Source organism: Macrosteles quadrilineatus, unplaced genomic scaffold (assembly GCF_028750875.1).
Source record: "Macrosteles quadrilineatus isolate MER2022 unplaced genomic scaffold, UCM_ALF_1.0 Scaffold_3__2_contigs__length_128488019, whole genome shotgun sequence".
In the NCBI taxonomy this organism is placed as follows: Eukaryota; Metazoa; Arthropoda; class Insecta; order Hemiptera; family Cicadellidae; genus Macrosteles; species Macrosteles quadrilineatus.
In genome coordinates this window covers 108,825,217-108,848,871 of record NW_026542596.1, presented here as the reverse complement: position 1 = coordinate 108,848,871, position 23,655 = coordinate 108,825,217, and the positions used below count along the sequence as shown (strand labels likewise).

Sequence of the window (23,655 nt, the reverse complement as noted above, 5' to 3'; positions counted from 1 at the left end):
TCAATATATAACACGATGAATTTGTTTTCTAAATTCATATGCTATTTTGCGGGGCATTGAGCCGCACAGGTTCACTAGTTTACTTTTAATCTTCGTCCTCACTCATTACTAACCAATAATAAATACGTGAATTAAAAAGGTAGTGATGTGATGATTGTTTTAAGCTGTTTGACAGTGATTATTTTAGAGAGCTTTCAGAAGAGGGTGTAGAGCATTAGAAGGACAATGGTTGAGTGTTCATAATGCTATCCTTTCAATCAAAAGGTGGTTCAACCCTGAGCAAAGACAGATTGTTTGAAATTAAAAGCCCAGCTACTCTTGATCGTTAGAGCTTTAATAAATGACCCTGACTGAAAAAAGATTGAGATCGTTAGCAAAGCTAAATGCATAAACTTTATTCTTCACTTTCCTTGCATTTCTATTTAGTTTTAAAATACGCACCTATTTATTTTGCGTTGCCTTAAACGTAATAATGATGATAATGATTTCTGGATGATTATAACTATTTAAAAATTTTACTACAGAGTATAAACATTATTTTTCTCAGTGGCTAAACAAATATAACTAAAAAAAAACATACGATTCGTTGTGTTGATAATATGGTTTTGTTATAATGCTAGGTGTTATTTATTGGAGGTGTGTTATTTTTAAAACTTAGTCATCGCATATACATGTATTGAATAAGTCATAAATCATCCACAACCACTCATCAAATCCACGTTACCCCCTTCACACTATATATATCCACAATCTGATAAGAAACAGAACTGTATCAAACATTCATTGTTCGCTGTGTAATTTAAAACAAAATCGTGACCAGTTACCCCGCACGTGACCTTGGCCAACAGTTTGGCGGTAAGGCGGGTGTGTTTGGCGGCAGTGTGAAAGTGAACGATCCATATCTGTAGACAGGGAGAGAGCGGCCACTGCCTGCTGTATCTAGTGTTACCCAACGGGACACACTATACAAAGTGCACGCACGTTCTTCTGCTGTGTCGCTGAAGTCACGGTTTTGCTGACCTTGAAGGTCGTCTCACTATGTCCTCACTTGGCGCCGTTTCTAATTCAGAATATTAGCTGACAACACCAGCTCCGTAGAATGGAAATTTCAAACGGATCTGGTAACGTGTGGGGCAGTTGTGGTTAATTGCGAAACTATTTTTTCAGATTGGGATTGAGGACAAATCAGTTTAATCATACTTATGTAAATGTTGTGATCGAAGAGGGAGCGAGGGAGTTGGGTGGTTGATACTTGTCTTGTTATGCATAGACTTTTGCAGGTAATTTAATTTACTATTTTCGACAGCAGTTTGTGGAGTTCAGCGATTTTTAAATTGATCCAATACGTTAATTAAGTCGATCCTTCTGTGGAATTTGATATTATTTCAATTTTTTTTTATGCTTCTGTACCCTGTATGTTGAGTCTAGACAAATATTGCCAAAGAAAAAACTTGAGACAAAATTGTTTGTTCAACGTCCACAAGTTCTTTAGGGTACAAATGAGTAAATAGCACATATTACACAGCAAATAATACACTTACATCACAAATTCTTCTAAGTGAATTGACAAATTTAAACTTATGAAGTTTCTGAGTTGGTGAACATGTAATACATCAGAAAGCTTCAGCGATGCTTGAATGACACAATGAAGGTTTATATATTTCCAAAGTACACTAAGATGAAGAAGTCACAATAAATCATCAACCAGTTGTTGAAATACTAATTTTTCACTGTTTAAAAACAATCCCAGAGGCACTTCGGGCAACTTGACTACCATGTATTTTAACACAGCACCATGTTTCATCCACCAGCCCTCAGATTTTTCAACAACTGAAAGGGTTTAACACCAGTAAGTTGCTAGTACTTAGATTTAGCTAACATACAAACCCACACACAAAAGCCACATTCACCGGAATAACACAATTAAACTCTAACCCCTCTATTCTAAGTTTCTTGATGAAAAAAAAAAAACTTCCTTCCATTAGACCGCCTTAACAGCCTTTCATTCTTTTATCACAAGCCACAATGGCCTAGTCCCCTGTCTCCAGTAGAAAGGGACCGTGATTATCAGAGTGGACAGCCACGCCTGTGGGTGAATGGTCACCTCGTCCTCTCACCAGAGCTTTGTCATAGCTCTTTCAATCATAAATTCATCGGCATACTTTCCAACGTTACGCTACGAGAGCACAAAGCCCGATAAAATAGCAAGTGCTGTCGAAACGTCTTCGAATCTCATGGCGATTCATGAAGAAATACGTAACCTTCGAAGGAATATGTTTTCTGTGAACATACAGAAACAGGTCTAAAGAAGAACATGTAGGTTTCTTGTAATTTTCAATACTGTATCTTAATCTATCTTTTAGATTTCATTTTTTTCAGATTCGGAAAGGATAAATTCCAAATAAAATTAAAATTTTTCGCAATAGTATGAAGAAAAAATAATTAATACTTTTCTAAATTGAAACATTATAATACTGGTTTTATTCACATGAAATGCACAGATCACGTTATTTATCTGTTGAAGAGAAAGGTTCCTCATATGAATCCTTAGGATTGTTCATTGCACAATCCAAAAGCAAAGAATCCCGCTGGGATGCAATCTAGTCTGACCACACATTACGATTTCATCGACTAAATGTTGTCCACCTTGGCCTTTACAAGAGTGGAATCCGGACAAAATCTAGACCTAAGTGTAAAGGCCATCCAGAATATCTAGATGGGACGCAATAAACACTCTTGATTGCTGAGTTTCCGAGTACATTACTTATGAAGTGGAAGAGAACTGTTCGATGTGAAAGGATAATGTTTTATGAAGTGGAAAGAGATTTATCATTAAAAGTGACAAGATAAATACTGTATAAAATGTCAATAGAAATACTGCATGAAGAATCAAGAGAAAAACTTTGCGTTGTGGAAGGACAATTATTGGCTAATGAAGTGGCACGAGAAATATCATATGGAGTTAAAAGACAAATAATGTATGAAATAGCAGTAGAAGTTTTGCATGAATTGAATAGAGAAATGATATATGAAGTGGATACAGAAGACCTGCATGAAGTGGTAAGAGAAATAACCTATGTAGTTACAAGAGGAATCCCGTTTGAAGTGACAAGAAAGAAGAAAGATACAGTACGAATTGACAAAAACTTGTATGAAGTTGCAAAATAAATACCGTAAGAAGTGCTAAGAAAAATACTATGCGAAGTGACAAGATAAATATTTCAAGAAGTTGCGTGAGAAATACTATTCGAAGTGAAAATAGGAATTCTCTAAGAAGTGGCAAGAGCAAATTAGAAATGCATTGTAAACTAGTTTATCTACTTGCAAACGCAGTGTCACAACCGTCGAGAGGGAAAGTGGATGTAATTGCAGATGAGATGGTTTCATTAACCATGCACACCATTAGTGCAGACTAAGTGTGAAGTGCCGTAGGGTCAATGCTAGAAAGTAGAGTTGGCAATCACAATCAGCAAGTCTGAGAGGAATGATGAAACCAACGTAATCGTCTGCGCCTGTGCGTTGCTCAAGTACAGGTGCAGCGGAATCTTCTTCGGCGTCGCTGAGTGGCCAAACGTCCTTGAGAGGTTCGACCTTGAGGAACTGTTATTCCAGCTTCGCCACCCACGTTCTACAGAGGCGTCATAACAAGTATTGCAAGTTACAGATATAACAGTTAGATCTGAAGGACGTTAATGCTACCCACAAACTGTTCAAACATAGAAGCTTCACCTGGTGTTCTTGAAGGATTGAGGTGAACAATGTGATTCTCTAAACATGATGTAGAAAACAGTTACACATCCAACATTGATTAATCCTATAATTTCATAGATTGAAATTATTAGAATTATTGTTGTGATTAATATGGGGAAAACTCTAGAAAGAGTTAATATAAACTATAATAAAAGAACAGGTTCTGCCCCAACCTTTTCGTTAATAGTATGCTAATTTAAAATGAATGTATGCATATAAATCAAACCCACAGCATCAACAGTTCAATTAACCACAAGATTGGACGTAAACCTTAAAAGTTTATAGTAAAACGGATTTTAAATAATACCAACAATACAATGTACGATTAATTAGTAAAGGTTAACAATAAAAAAAAAACACTGTTATTTATAGCTAAACCCAGTTGTTAAAATAGAGATATTGATTGCAAAATTACAACAATTTCACATTGAAAGTTATTAAAAACGAGAGCATTGACCTCTTTTTCAGATTGTAGACACGCTGATGATACTGTAACACATTAGAATTCCCGAATGACATCTTCACTAACCACAGAATTTGCCGAGAAATGCAGTTCAGACATGAGAAATTACCTAAAGAAGCGGTTAAATAAGAAATATGAGAAGCGGTTTCTCCCACACGTGAGGCCCAGGTCGGGTCAAAGGCCACCGGAATATTAAACTATCTGTCTACATCTGCATCTCTGGGAGAAAGTCACCTGATGAACCGCTACTAGTGATTTGGGAACCCTGAGAAACGCTTCTTCACTGACGATTTGTTTGGGATGAGTTGAGATTATGCTAATGGTGTTTTAACGACTCGTGATTTCAAGTTCCGGTAAATTAACTGAAAGGGAAACCAAACAGACGATCAGAGGTTGAGCCGGTGCTTGTAATAACCGTGTTGGTAATAACATTTCGTGTAGCCCATCGCGAATTTTTGTTCAGGTTTGGATAAAGTCTGTATCGAAAATGCAATTAATTGAGATCGATGGGACCCAGCCTATTATAGTATTTTTGGTTAATTCATTATAAATAGTCGGTGTGCTGTCGGTATTTTTCTGGCTCTCAGCATTTAGTACGATTAAAACGAAAAGAAGCTTTTCAAAACTAACCAAGATCTGACCATTAACATCAGGTCAACCCTTAAACATCAGGATAAGAAGACAGCTGCATATTAGCAATATGACAGTAAATGTGAAATTAAATTTATTTTAAGGAACCGTTGAAAAGATTAAAACAGATTTTAGGTGGTTTTAGATATTACAATGGAAACGGTAAGTGTAAGTGTACAATATAATTCGTTAAACTTGTATTCCTGTGTTTAAAAAAATACTTTGCGAAAATGTAGGTACATATTTTGATTTCTCCTCAAACTAGTTTCACATTTTTATTACCCTCAACTAGGGTAGCATGTTGACTGTCCTTTTCTTTCAACTTAAACCCCCTTACAGTTCTATTTCTGAAATCACAAAAGAACTGACAGTACTGTACTCAAGGTATAATTGACAGAAATAGTTTCACTCTCTACTGCAGTAAGTAAAGGAAGTTCAAATGAAGCCAATTTAATTATTGCTCTCGCTGATGGAGTCACTCCAGTCCAGTTTCTATCTAATTGTTGCAAGGGTCGGAGCTTGATGCGGAACGAAAGTAGATGCTGGTATTTCCTGCCGGTCCTGGTGTAATGTACTGACTTGCTTACCAGGATGTAGAAGCGGTTCGAGTAAGGACCTCTTAATATCCAATTAGACTTCCTGGATTTCCAGACCTTACAAAACGCCATAAACTTATTGCTGTTTGAATTTTGACAAGTCGAAATTTGTCATTTAATTTTTTCATTTTTCATTCATATTTTCAAGACCTGCAGTGGAATGCAATATTGTCAGCCAAAACCACACATTGATCATATTATTTTCGCAATCGTGTTGAATGTTTAAAGTACGTATGTTCAAATATCCTGTTTCATATCCGGTTCCGGTATGACTACGGAGTTTATTTAAAGTACCAGTAAAGTAGACTACCATTTTATTTAAGATGGGTTTTGATTGATTTCCTTTTTAAGACTTGGTGGTATTTAAAGACATCTACTCTTACGTTCGTTTAGGTCTCTCATTTCGCCTGCACTGAAAAACTTTCGTATGCGGATATTGAATTCCACAAGTAGGCTTCTGATCATTGTAAAAAATGAGGCATGTTTTCTTGTGAGTATAATGTTCGCTAAGCCTAGAGGGCCTTGCGGACGATTAAGTGTTTCTTTTAATTTCAGGGAATTTTCACTAAGTGTGCTTTACTGTTTGGTTGCGTCACCAAAGGACAAGCTTTAGTTTTCAAATGTACACGTTTATTTTACTGAAATATGGGTTTAAGTTGGTGCAAAAATGAGAACGAATTTCAAGAACAAAAAGCCTTCTTTACATACCGAGTGTAATATACCATAAACCGACCTTTAACTGATCCATACGAATTACAAATCTATGAGGGACTATGCACTTATTAGTTATTATGTATACAGCAACCAAAGACAATAAAGACAAACAAGCAATTGGTATTAAAAACAGCATTAGCATTATCATTATCAATTGAGATGGGATCGACATGTAGGTGCGTATTACGAGCGAAAGGTAGAATGGAGTGAGGTGATCTGTGTAACTTTGTTACTGACTAAACCTTGTTTTATTAGCCAGGATCACTTATTTTAAAGCCTAATCAGGAACAGCTGGGTCCAGTTTCGAACCATCAAAAGATTTCTGACTTTTCTCAGGATCGTACCGGCGACCTTTTGATTGTTAGGCGAGCACTATAATCACTCAGCTACTCAGCCATTGCATAGAACCTAAAAAAAAACAGATGTTTCGAAGCTAAGTTCCTATATTTAACAGAATATTTTTGTCCTAATTGCTCTATTTTTTGGCACCTTCATTTTGTAAAAAGTTTACATCGATTTATTTAGTTACTTCGTCTCTTTGACAAGATATTTCTTGAAGGAAATGACACACATTCAGTTTTGTTTGAACTAATCGTTTTGTTATCATAGAAGACTTTTGCCGCCAGTTGTTTATTTTGGCTCTGTAGGTATTTGTGAAAGTTTTCCTAATTTAGATTTCACGAATTCTAACAAACATCACGCGGTGGTGTTGAACTTGGTGAAACGTTTAATATTGTCGAGTCGTTATTTTGAAATGAAAGGTAAAATATGTCTAATAGCTGTTAAAGTTAAGAACATAATATGAAGCAACAATACATTCGATCCGTTATCCAATTCACTTGTTTATGATCACATAGGTGCAAACTGTCATGTACTTCACATCGTATTGTAAGATCTGAAGGCTGTTTTATACTTATAAAATATGCTGTTAGTTTAATGGTACTTATATCGACTACTTATTTTAACTTAGGTGTGCGCATTGCCCATTGACTATAATGATGTTAATAAGTGAGTTATATTTATTTTGCATAGTTTTAACGATAGTAGAATAACGAGAAATAAATATAGGACACGTATATGCTCATAAGTTCGCCGTTTTCAATGTAAAGAATTTAATTCGTTATGGAAAAGTCACGTCTGAAAACAAAATAAATATTATACATCAAAACACACTCTACATACCAAGTAGGAACTTACCTTAAATTTCTCTTCAGCTAATCCATAAGGATGAAGATATTATGGGGTAATGGCGCGAATAATTTGGTAGTATGTTTAATATACGATAGAATTTATGTTTATGCATTTTCCTTTGCTTCAACAAAGAGAGTTTGCTCTCAGACATAAATTGTTTCATTCCAAACAAAACTCGACCCAAATCATGAAGCGGACATAAAAAATTCAGAAGAAAGTGAACATTCCGAGAACGTGTGTAACATGACTAAAGGAGGGAAATATTCGCGGTTTTGGAGGGAAAGGTCATCCACTTCCCTAGTTTCCCGGACACAGTGTGTTCCCTGAGAACTACCATGACATCACCTACAGCTCACACATGCGTGATATGTGTGATGTTTGCATGATTTCTGCCCAGATCGGGTCCACAATGCGTTGTAGGAAGGAAAGCGTAGCTGCGTTGCGCAATGATGAACTAACGGAGGAAGCAGGACATTGAATGTTGATGAACCAGTTACACACTTCTTTGTGTGACTACGTTTCTCCTCTGTTACATGTTTTAATTTTTTTTTATTAAAATGGAAAATAAATACCCAGTCTATATGCATTTTACTCATAAATGAATGTGCGATGATATACTGTTTTCCGTCTTTATTGCTCACAAAGAAATAAAGGGTGTGGTCAGGTTTGATTGGTATATATTGAGCGTACTGTTTAAGCTACGAAATGCCTATGTGTAATTAAAAATTATTTATGGATAAATGTGATTCATAAAACAATGGTCTAGTTACAGTAGTTATATTTCCACAAGTGAACTGAAATGTAAACTCGGTTGACCTCCTAGCTCTCTCCGAGGGTCATCACCATTAACAAGATCACCTGACAGTATAGTACTAGAGGTATTTTATTATTTTTAATTTTTTATGAACAGGGTTTAGAGTTAAACATGTCATATCCAACTGCCTGTTTCAAAAGCAAGATTTAGACTTATTGATTAGGTATTATTATAAATGAATAATAGCAACAATTAACTAACGATCTGCTGACCAATGAAATCTTGATACAGTTTCCAAGAAGCTTAACTCTTCATTCTTCAACACCGTCGCTGTCAGGTTAGATTAGCATTGATTAGTCTTGTATGCGTATATATGCGTATTAAGGTAAAGTTCTCCGATTCAAATATACTAATAATAACCCTACAAGTACCGATGGACAGTCTAATATTGGTATGAATAAAAATAAAAATGCTCATCACAAAGTTTTCCAATAAAATTTTTCTTTCCCTGCAACTAAATAATTTTCCTCATAATTCCACATGACATGGAAGATGGAAAGTGCGGATGTTTGAATCGGTTTCACAGTATGTTTAAATTATTTTTTTTATTTGAAGAATCAGTTGAATTGACCATCCTTTTATCAATTTTGATCAATTTACTTTGTTAAGACTTGATGGTACTTAGACATCCACTCTTAAGTTCGTTAAAGTCTCTCGTTGCACCTGCACTGAAAAACTTGCATATTATAAGGATATGACACAAGTAGGTTTCTGACCATTGTTAAAAATGAGGCATTTTTCATGTGTCCAATGTTCGGTAAGCCTTAAGGACTTTTATGACGATCTAGCTGGAAAAAGTAACCTTCATCTCCTTCTTTAGTCCTCGGCATTCAAATAGTAATGACAGGGACAAGTGGTGCATCATGACTCCTTTCTCTGACGTAAAGAAAGAAGAAAATAACACGGTTGGTATGCCTACACTCGGGGGTCGTTACTAATGAGCATTGTATACAAGGTAATTAACATGTATATACTGTTGTGTATAACAGAGAGGTGGAATAACAAGCTACAGTTACGTAACAATCTATTAAGATTGCCCGTGTGGTTGTGATCGTCTGTTTACACGACCGTAGAGTTATCACACTCCTTGTAAGAGTCATCCTTACAGTATAGATCAACAAAAGACTAAGGCTAGTTCCTTCTGGTAAATGCAGAGGGCATTTTGTTGTTCACAATTTGTGTTATATGTGATGATGTCGTTTCAACCTAATAAAATGATATATTTGCAAACTGTCGATTGTCATAATGTATTACAAACAAAGTGTGGATAACATATAATAAAGTACCTACAAATAACAGAATAACATTTAGTCGGTATAATATAACTTAAATTTAAACATGTAACACCAATAATACTCTCTCCAGATTTTACAATATGACAAGCAGTCTACTATGGAAGCCTTGTTGGAATTGCATTTGTTGTTTTTGCATTTGAATATAATATACATTCAATATTCAATCAAATTCTGTTAAAGTAAAGAAACCCTTAAAACACACTTTATCATTTTAAAGTACAAGATTAAGAATGTTTTTGGTCCTAAAACGCTAGGCACGAGCCCGGGATTGTTTTTCACATTACTTCAGGCTAGACCTAGGGGTTGCGGCATTATCAATTAGATATAATCCATTGATGATTTGGCGGGATTTGAACCCGGGACCCCAGGGACCGAAGTCCCGTGCTCTAAACACTACACCAGCTCGCTCCCTTACAAGATTAAGAATGCGATTAATATTATTTAAAGAGTTATAGATACACTAATAAAGCAGTAATATGTTTGTTTTGATACAAGAGTTTGTCTGGCCCGTCTTCTTCGTGCAACGATTTCAAAGAATTGAAAATTAAAGTGCAATCTCCACCTAGATGAATGTTTTAATTTCTAATGGCAGCTTACTACAAGAGAAAGTGCTATCACATGGCAGTAACCACTATTATAATCCCCGCTTTAACATTTAATTTCCGGAGTTGACAATAAAAGGGAGAGAAATTCTTTCCTTGATAATGTCGAGCCAGAAGTACTGTAGATTTGATCGATCAAATCCAAAGTAAAATTTGTTCTGTTTCTAAGCTATTGTCGGTTTAACTAGTATGATTTTATTTACAACCAATATGAGTGTGTAAACTTTACAACAAAACGACAAGCCAAATCACAGTTTGTGGGGGACGCTTTTGAGGAAAAGATTTTTTCATTACTTTGCATTCGAAAATACCTTATTTCCATACAGCTGAGATCTTCGAAAATCGTCAATTTCCATACACCAAAAACAAATAGTGATCAGCTGACTTTTCCTGACATAAACATAACGCTTGCTACATAAAAAATACTTTGCCTGATATAAAAAAAGTTAAAACTAAAGTTCCCGGTTAGCTCAAAAGGAGTGATGAAGTAGTTTTTTTTTCACCATTATAAAGTATTGTTCAATACTCATCACGAAAGTCGCATTTTTGGGCGAAATTATGTTTTACATGGGAAACACTTTCGAGTGGGTAATAATATTGTAATATGGATAGGAATAAAACAATTTCATGACTAGTAGTGAAATATACTAAAACGCGTTGCGTTTAGACTAAAAGAATATCTTAGGTGAATGGAAATATATTATTTTTGAAAGAGATGAATTGTATTGAAATTCGAGCAGAAAAAAATCTACAAAAGCAATAATATTTTTATCTTTAATCTCCAATACAAAAGTGAATGACTTTCCTGACGGGGATTGGATTCACTTATTCACTTTCACCCAAATCTTGCCTTGTACATGGGTGTTCGACTGTCATGGTAAACAGGAAATAGATTTTGGACCGATCCACTTCTTTAAACCCCTGAAAACTATCGAAAAATTCCTACAATTTCGGATTTCTGCATATAATAAAGATTCAAATTAACATGAAAACTATTACAATGTCCTTACACGGCAAATAATCAGCTGGTGTTGGTAGTGAGCTACTTCATTACTTGTGAAAAGTTATAAAAGTCAAATGCTTTAGTTAATGCAAAGGGACACACAAATATTATGTGTTTATAATTTTTCAAAAAAACTCATCACAAAGCTAAGGGATTTGACATATATTTAGGAGATATATAATTAAATTATAATTTCAGTGATCGGGATTCACTGCTTTATAAACCACACTTTAATTTTAATCTAATTTTAAATTATGGGAGGTCAAAAAATATTTAGAGAGAAGTTTTGAGTTAAAGATCAAATGTGATAGGTCAGGGTACGTGAAACAGTTCATAGGGATACCTAAAAATGCATTTGGAATTTTAACAATGAAATTGAGTTTTGCATTTAAAAGGACTGTTTGAGTCATAGCTTCCATATACAAATATAACTCATTTAAGTTGATTTTGTATATTATTTCTATTGTTTTTATATTTTTTCTCTGTATATTATACTTTGTTGAAAATGTTTATAAGCCTTGGTGAAAAAATTGATATTTTATTATGAATAATTATATATTAATTTAACAACTGTTAGTATTAGGATAGTATTAGGAATTTTGCATTTCATTCTTTTAGTCCTTTCAGTTTTTATAGTTTCAAAACCTGAAAATAACACGTATCATGATATTTTTTAATCCTGCTGATTTCAGGATTTAGAGGCGTGGCCACAGGATCGAGACCGTAGACATACGTTGTGTATTGCGAAGTCTCTCACACTTTGGCCAAAGCTGCTGTGTTATTAAAACCTTATTTCCGTCACGAGAAAAAATGGTCACGAAATGCATTTGGTTGCACAACTCCAGAGAAGGTCCACGGAGGATTCGTTTCCCACGACACAACTTTGTAGTACTTAATTGTTTCGGAAAATTAGTCTTATAATGTTATTAAAGGTGTAGTTTAAGTTTAAAGTTAACTATTAAGAAGATGAACCCCAATAGGACCTCGTCAACGTGTTTACCTAATAAAACAATATATTCATAAACTAATCTTTGACCTAAGAATATGATAACGAAAAATTACAACCGTCCTCTGTAAAATTTATCGTAAAATATTAGATACACTTTTACTCAACATCAGGGCATTCATATGCAACCTCTTCTATCATGAAGATGTTAAAATGTTACAATAGGATGATAATTTTTCCTGCCCACTACAATCAACCAACCAGACATCGTAATATTTTTTGTACGGATAAACTTCTATTCACAGTTTCTGCTCGATGACCTTGATCCAACGAAGCCATTGCAAAGCCACTTCCGCTAATTAGTGACGGCAATCCACCAATCAGAAGCCAGAACGTCACCGGAAGTGCGTGAAAGTCAAGACGCAAGCTTGTGGTTGCATCCCTAGAGTGGAAATTTTAGAAAATTCCTCTAAAATGCCTGACAAAGGTATCAGTTGTCCAGTTCAGTTCTAAAATACAAAAGTTCCGAGTTTTTGTCTTTATTTAAATAATGTAAATGGCGAAAAAAATGGTAAACACATTTCAGTAATCTCCTCTGGTCTACACAGATTGATAATGACAGATTTGTATGTACTGTTGAGTCCAGTGCCTAATGACAAGACTAAGACTGCAGAATATAGTCGAGTCAACAGAGAGGTCCTGATGACCCAAGGAATTATGACTGTTTCCACGTTGAGCTTAGGACACCATTTCTCACCAACTGCAAATATTAATCCTGATGTCAAATTGTATTCCAAATATTCTCGAATTCCTTATAAGAAATAACAAAGTAAACAACTACAACACAAGACAAAATAATAGCAAACCCCAACCAATACAGAACCCTCCCCAGATATTACAAATTGTAAAGACTTAAGACGAGACTAAGTTCAAAGGGATGCTCGAGACATACCAATAAAAACCATATGGGAAAACCATAGAGAACTGCAACTACCAGTGAGACTGCACAAGTATGCAAGTAACTATCAAGAATATGTTTTACTGATGCTACCACCTATCTAATGTTGCACATACTATATCGTACATTTAGATGTTGATATATTATTATTTATTATTACTAAAATAATTTAACTTTGAGAAAACTGCAATTAGAGGTATTTCGAAGAGTCTTAGACATACAAGGATACCGTTTTTTACGACTTAGGCATTTGCAAGTACAGGACTGTTAAATACACAATGGTGGTCTGTAACAAAATGTGAAGCTCGACTTAGTACAAAATGTTGGTAACGTGTCTTTACGTTGGCGCTACATCCTTCTACAATGTTATACTACATAACAAAACAATAGTGATTTGAAAGTAGGTAAGTTATCATTGAGTTCTTGTACTTATTGAGTACTAACGATTTAATCAAACCCAATAGAGAGATCTGACCCAAGATCTACAATAGCCAAGCCTACTGGAGCAAGGGCAACTATCTAACCTTCATTGAAGCGAAAGGCTTCAGGAGAACGCAATGTCGACTTCATATCCTTATAAATGTCCAGGATATGTTTCTTATAGCAAAAAGTTTATAAAATCGAGGTGTTTGTCTTTCCATCGCAAAAACCTGTGGACCAAATGAGCTGAGGTTGAACAAGTATATATGCTCTACCAAGTGTCATAGATTGTCTATTTAAACTTAGGACATTGCCATAGGCATTTAAGTACTCTGATGTTGGCTTAATAAGTACATTTTCAATGGAATGCATTGTAACGAAAAGAATAACTGTAATATTACAGTAACATTTGAGCTGTTTAAGATTTACAAATATTTTTAATACCACGATACCTATATAACAGTTTCTAAAAACTGCTGTCTTTGCAGCAGCTTTGACGGGTTTTTAACAGTTTTACAATAAACCTAGTTAAAACCCAGTTTTATAATAAATAACCAAAGCATGGGTAAAGCTGTAAGTTTAACAATTAAAACAATTAACAGCTGTTCCATCAAACTAGGGCTACAACTAGAGAAAGGGTGCAGATAAGGTCATGGGTTAGAAAAGAGAATTGTGAGTGATTGGAGAACAGACCTGCTCTCAGACTGGTTTTTCGATTTATTGAAAAACAGCTGGAATCGATAAATCATCCTTTCACCTGAGACTAGACATCCTTCCAGCATATGATAGAGCGCGAAACATCCTTTGAACATCCGCCGATGCAGGATTGCAACATAAATTATGAATTCGTATTTACACTGGGAAATATTTTTAGTTTATAGTTTTGATAATGCTTATTATTAAATCTTAAGCTAGTTTCTGTGAGAGTTTTATGGTTAGTTACTTTTAATTTCACTGATCTCTCCGAAATAGTTTCCTTTTGTTTTGGGGTAAATTTCACAGTATGCATTTGATTCATTGTTCTAGTACTTTGACTGTAATGGCTGTATTAAACATACAGTAAAATACATATAGATTCTCACCACCACCCAATATACAAGTCCATCTGTCTGGAAAACAAAAAGGATAAAGACAAAGAGAACCCTGTATTGGATCACTCCCTTTCCTAAAAGCCATTAGATTTTTTCGAATTACAGTATATCATTCGTAAAAAACAGTGACAATAAATTATTGGACTATAGGCTAAATTTTTCAAACACGCACTTTATTACGGAAATTGTTGCGAAGTCGTGAAACATCATTACAAACAAAGCTACCAACAAAATGTGTACTATGTAATTATCCTGTACAACGTGATTTCATTGTTCTAAACAATTCTGCTCTACAATACAGTCAGGATCACCCACGTCTAAGATCATGTTGAAGATAATGTCTGGCGATTCACCGCAGATTAGTACCAAACTGTGGTACATTAACGGGAATGCCGCCTTCAGACACATTACATAACATGCACCACCTACACCACTGGCCTACACTGCTCTTAACGGTCAACAGCTACAATAATCAATGGTATTGTAACACATTATAAATTGTAGTATTGATTATACTAACTTAATGGAACAACTGAAGATAATAAAGGTATATTGGTTCAGTTTATAAAAGACATCCTTACTTGATTTTGCACCTTACAGTATAAAGGATTTTTATAAATAATGTATTGTATATTGTAATTGATAATGTATAGTAAATGTTTCTTATTGCTAATGTAGGTAGTAAGAGACAATACACTTGGCACTTTTCATGTATATAAATTGTGTACTGTATGATGAGTAAAGACTTTTTGAATCTCGGGAAAGGGTTTAGCTACAATCAACATCCTCTAAGTCTACCGGACATTTAGTATACGTCAAAACATTATACAGAGTTTACAGTAGGATGAGAAGCCTACTTGCAGTCTCCAAAATCTCAAAGTTACATGGCAATATTACGGTTAAGTAGTGCAGCTGAAACGAGAGACTTCAACGAACGTACAGACAGATGTTTTAAATTCCTAAAATCTACCCGAATAGGAGACAAACATTTAATTTACATTAACGCAGTCAAGTGTCACCAATCATGAACCACCCGTAAAAGCACATTTCAGAATATACAGTATGATAAGAAGTTTACTTGCACTATTTAAAGTCCATTCATTTGGATGCAGGCACAGTCTTTAATAAGGTTAGAAGTACAATTTTGGATCTTAAAGGAACACTACTTAAGAATGAAAGTCTAGATTTTTCACGTTAAGAATTGAATTACAAAGGGTTACGAATTACAACGGGCCCAACAAATTGACTCTTTAAACGCTTTGATTCCATCAACGCCAGTTCAAAATAAAACAACTTTAACTAAACACATGCAGCGCTTCAATGATAAATCAAGAAAATGTATTAAAGAAAGTCAAAAGAATTGTGTAATAATTACATTCAAAAAATTCTTTTAGTCGTCTACGGAATAGGGAAGGGCTGGAAATGATGGTTTGATGACCAGTTTAAGTAAATATACAATAATGGGAAAGTTAGTTCTACGGAATAGTAGTAAAAATAACAATCATAGGAGACGGTTTTTCTCGAGACTAAGCTCTAGCTAAGCAACAAACAATTATAATACATATAAAATCAATTGCCATTGATATTGTTACAGTAAAAACTAACAATCAAAAAGAAGACAAACACTATCACGGCAGCTGAAGGATAACGTAAAAAAATAGAAAAATTTTTAAATTAATTTCAATGCTCAAAACAATACAGTAGTAATTGATGGAAACGCTTGAAAATCCGCGTCGTCTAGCAGGAACAGCCGCATGTGTATTATACAAGACGTCCTTGTAGAAGGGGCGCGGCGCGGCGTGGCGGGAAATGTCACCCGCCAAACTGGACCACTTCGCGGCTGCTAATGGAATCTCGAAACCAACCAGAAATTACCGTACAATGGGATTACTCTTGTTATGAAACTGTTAAAACTGTTATCTACCAATTGGTATTTATTTTGGGAAATGTCATGAACGTTTCGGTGCATAATTGCTTTTCTTCGTTGCAATGCGAAAAATCAAAAGGTTGCCGTGTTTGATCGCGAGAAAATTTAGTAGCTTTTTGATTTTCTAATCTGGACCCAGGTGTCCTTGATCTTTAATATTTTATTTATGGTGATGGCAGAGGAAACGGCTTATCTTAGCCAGTAACCAAAGATTTAAGCATTTTTTTAATGTCCCACCTTCACATCCTAGGACGATAGGTTCCAGCCCGGAACTTACAGGCTAGAGGGTTGCGGCATTATCAGATAGATAAAATCTGGTGATAGGTGTGATTTCAACCCGGGACCTCGGGCACCAAAGCCCCGCACTCTACCACTTTTTGCATAGCAGGACTAAAGTACAGCACTAATTTTTCCCCTTGTGCGAAAAGAACCAACTGGAGTTGGATACACTATGGTTGTGCATTTCCTGGCCGATCTTACCAAAGAAAACAGTACTTATTAAAAATATTATCGTTATTAAGTTTTTGTGGGTTTTATCATAATCTTTTTATCATTAATAGGAATTTTATATTTGTATAGTATTGCATATGTTATTATGTTTATATGCATTCATAGTTATAAATAAATAAGGATAACAGACACTATCCCTTCATAGGCCATAAAAGACCACAATAAAAACTAACCAAACAATAGGACCGGTATGCCAGAAATCAGGTGATTATTAGTGCTCGTGACTGTTAATGTAGTCACGATTGTTGATTGTCGGACGCAGGTTGCTGCAACTGGGGCACTCTGGTGGCCTCAAGGGATCACGATTGTACACTGCCACTGCTAAATTGTAGGCTGTCCGTTAGATGTATCTACTGTCTACTGTAGTAGTCTAATCCGGCCAACAGAAATTGCTGAAAATGAGTAGAGAAAATTCTATACAATTTGTACTTAGAGTTACATAATTGTATATGCGCGTTACATAAAGCTCGCTCCATAGAACAATGGAGCGAGAGCACGGCTGGTGTAGGGCAAGAAACGTTTTGCCTCAAGCCCCGGGTTCAAATCCCCCCAAACGCAAATTATACTTAGCTATGAGCTAATCCCGTTACTTGTTAGTTCGGGGCCCTTTTTGCGCTTTAGGGTCAACTTTATACATAACAAAGTTATAGTCCCTTCAGGTGAGGGGATTTTTTTGTATTGGAAAGCTGTATCCATCAAAAGTGATATATAATACAATAAAAAAATATATACAAAATAGGCCTACTGTGATGCAATAGCTATTTGTGCAACTAGTGGGCGAAGTGGCACTTTGCTACACACGAGAGAAATGTTAACGCACGAGCCGTAGGCGAGAAAATGTTTTTTTCTTAAAACCAGGTACAGTATTTCACCAAATCAATTTAGTGAATATGTCGTTGAGATAATTACTTTACTGAATACAGCTATATCAGTAATCTAGTAATCATTTAATCATCATTTAATATATTTTATCGATGGTAAACAATAGGTATTTGAGGAAGGAGGAAAGCTCAGTCTAAATGTCGTACAATTTGTTTGTTTGAGCAGAGGGATCAAACAAATGTTGACTTCCTATCAAAGAAACTCCCGTGTTCTGGGTGTCATGTAACTTGTAAGCAAGGCGGAGAAAACGTTTAGGTGAAAAGTATATAACTATTGAATACAACTTATTTTAACTCTTTAATAATTTTGACTTCTTCATAAATTTCCAAATGTTAACTGATTCTCCTTGTTAGAAAGACCCTTCACCATTGCTGTACAATCGCCGGAGACTGGCTGCTAGCTTTATCGAGATTGACACAGCAATCCGCCATAAACCTTACCCCTTACCAGGGAAAGTGCAGAACAATAAATCTTTGTCAGCAGTAAACTTGTAATTGTTGAAGATTTATTATAATAATCTAGATTCTTTGGCATTTATGAGGGTTTAATTATTGTGTTGAAAAATCCAAAGAGAAGGGAACAGGTCTACCTTTGCTATTCGAGCCAATTTACATAAAATGGAGCAAAACAAACATAGTAGAAAAGCATGTGGTTATTTAAAAGTTTCGAAGAAATTATTGGCTGGCAAAACTCAAATTTGCACGTTTTTTTATAAAATTCGAATATGTCTTGATGTATTTTAAAGTTTGACGTTAGATATCAACAGGAGCAGAGTTTGGACTATTACCAAACAAAAGACGTAACAAAATGCCAATGACGTAGACAAATTTTCTGTGAGGCAGAATGAAAAACAGTAAACTATATAAATGTGAACATGTTGGTTTTTCTTTTGCAATATGGAGACCAATATTTTACATCCTTAAGCCTCTCTTCGGACTTTGAAATACCAAAGGAAACAGAACCCTAGGCCGATATCAAAAGAGGAATACTGTAATTCAGTGTACGGTACGTTGATTATGTGTATTATCTATTTATCTAGGACCCTAGTTTTTGAGTGATAGGAAAACAAACACATTATGTTTATAATAGTCTAGGTATAACTTTTTCAAACAGACTATGCAGCCAGGAAAATAAATACATGTTCTGCTTTTAATGAATGCTTTACATAGGACGACGTCGATTACAAACATTTCAATTAATTGTCATTTGATATTTATTGGAGAGAGCTTTCCGAACAGATAAGACCCTCCTTCCTTGAGTGATACGAGTAAATTATTTTTACTATCAATGTGGGACTACAGCTACCAGGTTCGATACCTTCGGGTCGAAACATTGCCAGGTAGTTAAAATCCATTGGCAATTAACGGAATTCGAATCACAACCTCTAGGAAAGAAATCCCGTTCAAGAATAAGCATCCTAGTTAAACCATAATGATTCGAAGTCAAACAATTACGTGGAACCTACAGATCCTGCAGACAATAACTTCGTTGCCAGACGGATTGGGTGTGTACCAACGTTACGTTAATCTCATCATCAAGGTTAATCTTAAGAAGGTCTCGAGGTTAAACCGAATTTTATTTGTTTTGCAGATCCTTGTTCATAGACAATTTGATTTATGTATACTTTTTTCGTCACTTCTTTATTTCAGTAACTATTGAGTGTATGCGAAGTAGAAGATACGATCGTTATTCGTTTTTAAACGTTCCTGCGTTATGAATAAAGGAACTTTTTTGATACATCCTACACTCATCTCCATTCATACTTGGCTTAAAATACCTACTTTGTATGGTCGCCATTTCATCGAAAAGTATTAAAGTATAAAAAAAATAAGCTCAGGTAGATTTGACTGCTACTGCATCATAAAGTTGTGTCACGCCGAATAAGAGTGATTAATGTGTAAAGGAGAGATTATAGTCATTGACCTTAGATACTGCGAGTAGAGTTCTCATCCTTTTGTAAACTCTGAAGCCTGTATAAATGTGTGTTTCTTGTGTGCGATTTACATCACGCACTGGTGTCTGCTAAACATTTTTTTTGTGTGTGTTTTAAGGGCAAATTGTTTAGTTTGATTTATATTGAAACTTTCCTCACTGCAAATGGGTGACAAGCAAGGGTGTATGTTTATTGCATTGTTTCAATTTCAGATAGCAACAATTTACTCTTTCCTTATCCAAAATCGTATTCCACCCAAAATTATTTTAATACTCTGTGCGTTACAAGTGTGTCAGTAGAAAGTAAAAGTGTCGGTGTTATTGGCAATCCTGCAATGGTAGCTACTATTTGGGGTGTATTAATAACCTCACTTTCACAGTTGCGATATCGAACTCCAGGGAATACCGGGAATACCAAGATACGTCAACAACTCTATCTAGGAGTTGTTAGGATTTTATGTTTGTTTTATGTGTTGAAAGTTATAATAATTGCATTGTATGTTTTTTTTTACTAAATTGTAAGATCATAAGCGGCCCTACTCCGACTTTTATGTTGAGGTGAATCCTCCTACATGTAATTTAAAATCTAAAGTAATTGGTAATTTAAAAATCCTCTTCAATGCAAACTTGTATATTTGTATAATACACCATCGAAGGATATTTTTATTTAATACATAATATTCATCATCATTATTTATTAAGTTGTTTTCAATTCAATAACCCCAACCACATTGAAGTCTTATGCATAGATGCATAGATAAGGCATAAAACTATATAAATTAAAATCATTAAGTACCATCAAACGTTTAATTTATAAAGGGATTCTGGACATCTACAGGAACTATCTGTAACATGAGGTCACTCACGCTGATATCGGTTGCGATACATATATCGATAAATGAGTTTCACGATACAAATCTCATCGTGAGTGGCGTGGTTTCAATTATACGGTGTCATCTCCATTCATACTTGGCTTAAAATACCTACTTTGTATGGTCGCCATTTCATTGAAAAGTATTAAAGTATTAAGTATATAGCTGTATCGATAGGTCCATGTTTCAAGTTTCAGTATCCCTTATACTGCGGAGTTTTGTGATACCGCATCTCTGATACCGTCGCAAGTCTCAACGAGTATGGCACCGTATCGCAACCGCATCACAGTGTTAGGGTAGATATTCGGCTAAATCCTTATCCTATGACATAGATTTTCACAAACAAAATACAAAAAATAGACACTGCAGTACAGAGACACGACACGGATAACACTGATACTGCATCAATGTGTGTGGCCCTGTCTGCTCTTAAAGCATATCATGAAACTCAAGCATCGAAACATGTATCTCAACCGATCTCAGTAGGCCTATGCGTATTCCTACGATTATTCCTACGATTCACACGATCTGAGAAAAAATGGTTTAAATAAACATGCTTGCCTATTAATAAAGATAGATTGTTCTTGCTATATTATTTTTCACCTCTTGTAACACAAATGAATCAATGCTAGTATGCTAGAAAATAGGCTACAAAATAAGCACAAAAATGAATTTGAAATAAAAAAATATAATGGGCCTTATGGGTTGCCATGCTCGTGACGAAATATAAACAGAAAATCTAAACAAATGGAATAAATGGCAATCATATGATTTATTTACAGCATGGGTGAAAATAGAGAAGTCTGTACATTACATATTTTTTGTCGAGATTTCGACCACTGGAAGACCACTGGTCTAAAAGTCATATAAAAAAATCCATAGAATGTTTAATATTGATTGTTATGAACCCCTTGTTAAAAGGGCTTTATTTCCCAAGAGGGGTTTCAACGAAATTTAAAAACTTGAAACAAATCTTTAATAGGTAATTAGGTTCTTCTCATTAAAAGTTTGTATTTCTAAAAGCCCGGCTGTTAAGTTAGTTTCTAAAAGTAAATCCCATTATAATATTTTTTCTAAAGCTAAATAATATGCCAGAATCAGAATTATTCGTTGTCAGTCAGATACGACGATGAAAAAGTAATCATTTAGTTGTATTCTAAAGCAAGGATTTGGCCCTATTGCTCAGTGGACTTCTTTTGCATGAACAAGAACCCTTTCAAAAATAAATTTTCGTGTTTCTTCGCTTCTCTTCCTGAAAATATTTAATTACATGTAATTTTTAGTTCTAAATGTACTGCACGACTGTACGAGTATAATGTAAATCCAATGGATGTATTTGTTATTATAAAATAAATGACAATGAAGAAATGTTGCCGGCCATTAATAATTTAGCAAAATCACACGGCTACTCTTTTTCTTATTAATAAAAAAATTACGTACTCCTATACAAATTTTTTAATATAAATAAAACATGCATGAGCGCTAGTCAATACAGATACTTGTGTGTAGGTGGGATAACATACCAGTTGTTTGCAGGAGTAGATGGTACACTCACACGCACGCACAATCACAACACTACATGCCGCGCGCACTGACAGTCCAACACTGACTATACTGTCTACACAGCCGCTACAGAGCTACAGGTGATAGTGGTAGTGAGCGGTCGCTTCCATGCTGTAGGGGTGACTGGGGACTACACATTGGGGATTAACTTCTTATTGTCTATTATCAGTAATCTTATAGTAATCAATAATTTTTTTTTTTTACCCTGCAATAAATTACTTACAAGCATGACACCTTTTATATTAATATTATGGAGAGATGCAAGTATCATTTTTTTAAAGACTGAAAAATACGTTTCAATAAATTTACTTTTTAATAGAATAATTTGTTAATAATAATTTTGTGGGAGCCTACCAGTAGACCGACAAGATACTTGGTCGTCTGGCCACTAGACCGTCTTTTTTAATTAAATAGATAAATACTGAAAACCAGTACGTCGACAAGTTATTTCATCGTCATTCCAGTTGACCGGCCTGTAAAACTAAATTATTATATACGAGAAACCTACTTATCGTCAATCGACCCGACCGACTTACCACTTGCTCGTCTTTTAGGTGGGGATAGGGGGCAGAGTGGGAGGAGCTAACCGGGGATTACCCAGGAGTTTGAGGCGCTTCTCGTGGTTGAACCACGTCGCTCGAGGCTAGAAGCCAGTCTTGCCAACTGAAAGTAGCCTAGCTCCGTCGAACACTACACACTCGGCGTGTTTATACAGTCTGGAGTTTAGTTGACGTTGGCGCGCAATTCTAATGGATAGTTTCGTCGTTTCTATAGCAACCGTGAAGTGACCTCGTTCTCGCGCATTCCTTTGCCTTTGTATTATTTAATCTGCTTTGAAAGATAAGACTCGCTTATGTGCATTGACTATTGAATCAAATAATAATATCATTAGGGGGTTTTGATCGTTTTTTTGGATAAAACTACGTACCGTATATTGTAGAATTACATTTGTAGTGTGGTAATATGGTGTATATATATATATATATATATATATCTATATATATAAAAGGCAAAGCCCTCACTGACTGACTGACTGACTGACTGACTGACTGACTCACTCACTCACTCATCACTAATTCTCCCACTTCCCAATTACCTAGGAGGCTGAAATTTGGTACACTGATTCTTTAGGCATTAAATAGGAAAACTAAGTGGTTTTTATTCTGATCGGACTCTCGGGCTCCGCCCCAGTGGCTCTGGAGTTTCCCATGTTAACCTAAAGAGTACTCATATTTAAATGGAATTAATGAATCATAACAGCTGTTTCAATTAAACAAGTTGGTTCTGTTCTGTGATGTTCAATAGCATTAAAGTTACAAGGATTACCAACAGAGTGCAGCACTATTATTTTTTAATTTATGACAACAGCTAATTTGCAACCAAAAGGTGAGTGAGCGTAGCGAACAAACTTCAACCCGGAGGCGAGTTAGCGTAGCGAACGAGCTAACCTGAAGGCAAGTGAGCGCAGCGAACGTGCTCCAACCGTAAAGGTGAGT

General features: G+C 35.3%; 1 protein-coding gene across 3 annotated transcripts in view; it reads right to left on the bottom strand.

The window, feature by feature from the left end:
* LOC128988667 (mucin-5AC-like) overlaps positions 1–22,219 on the bottom strand; it is a 72,767-nt gene extending 50,548 nt beyond the window's left edge. For all 3 annotated transcript variants that reach the window (XM_054410174.1, XM_054410176.1, XM_054410175.1), the window contains exon 1: positions 22,120–22,219. The gene's annotated coding sequence lies outside the window, so the exon portion shown is untranslated. The remainder of the gene's footprint in view (positions 1–22,119) is intronic.
* Positions 22,220–23,655: the final 1,436 nt, after the last annotated feature.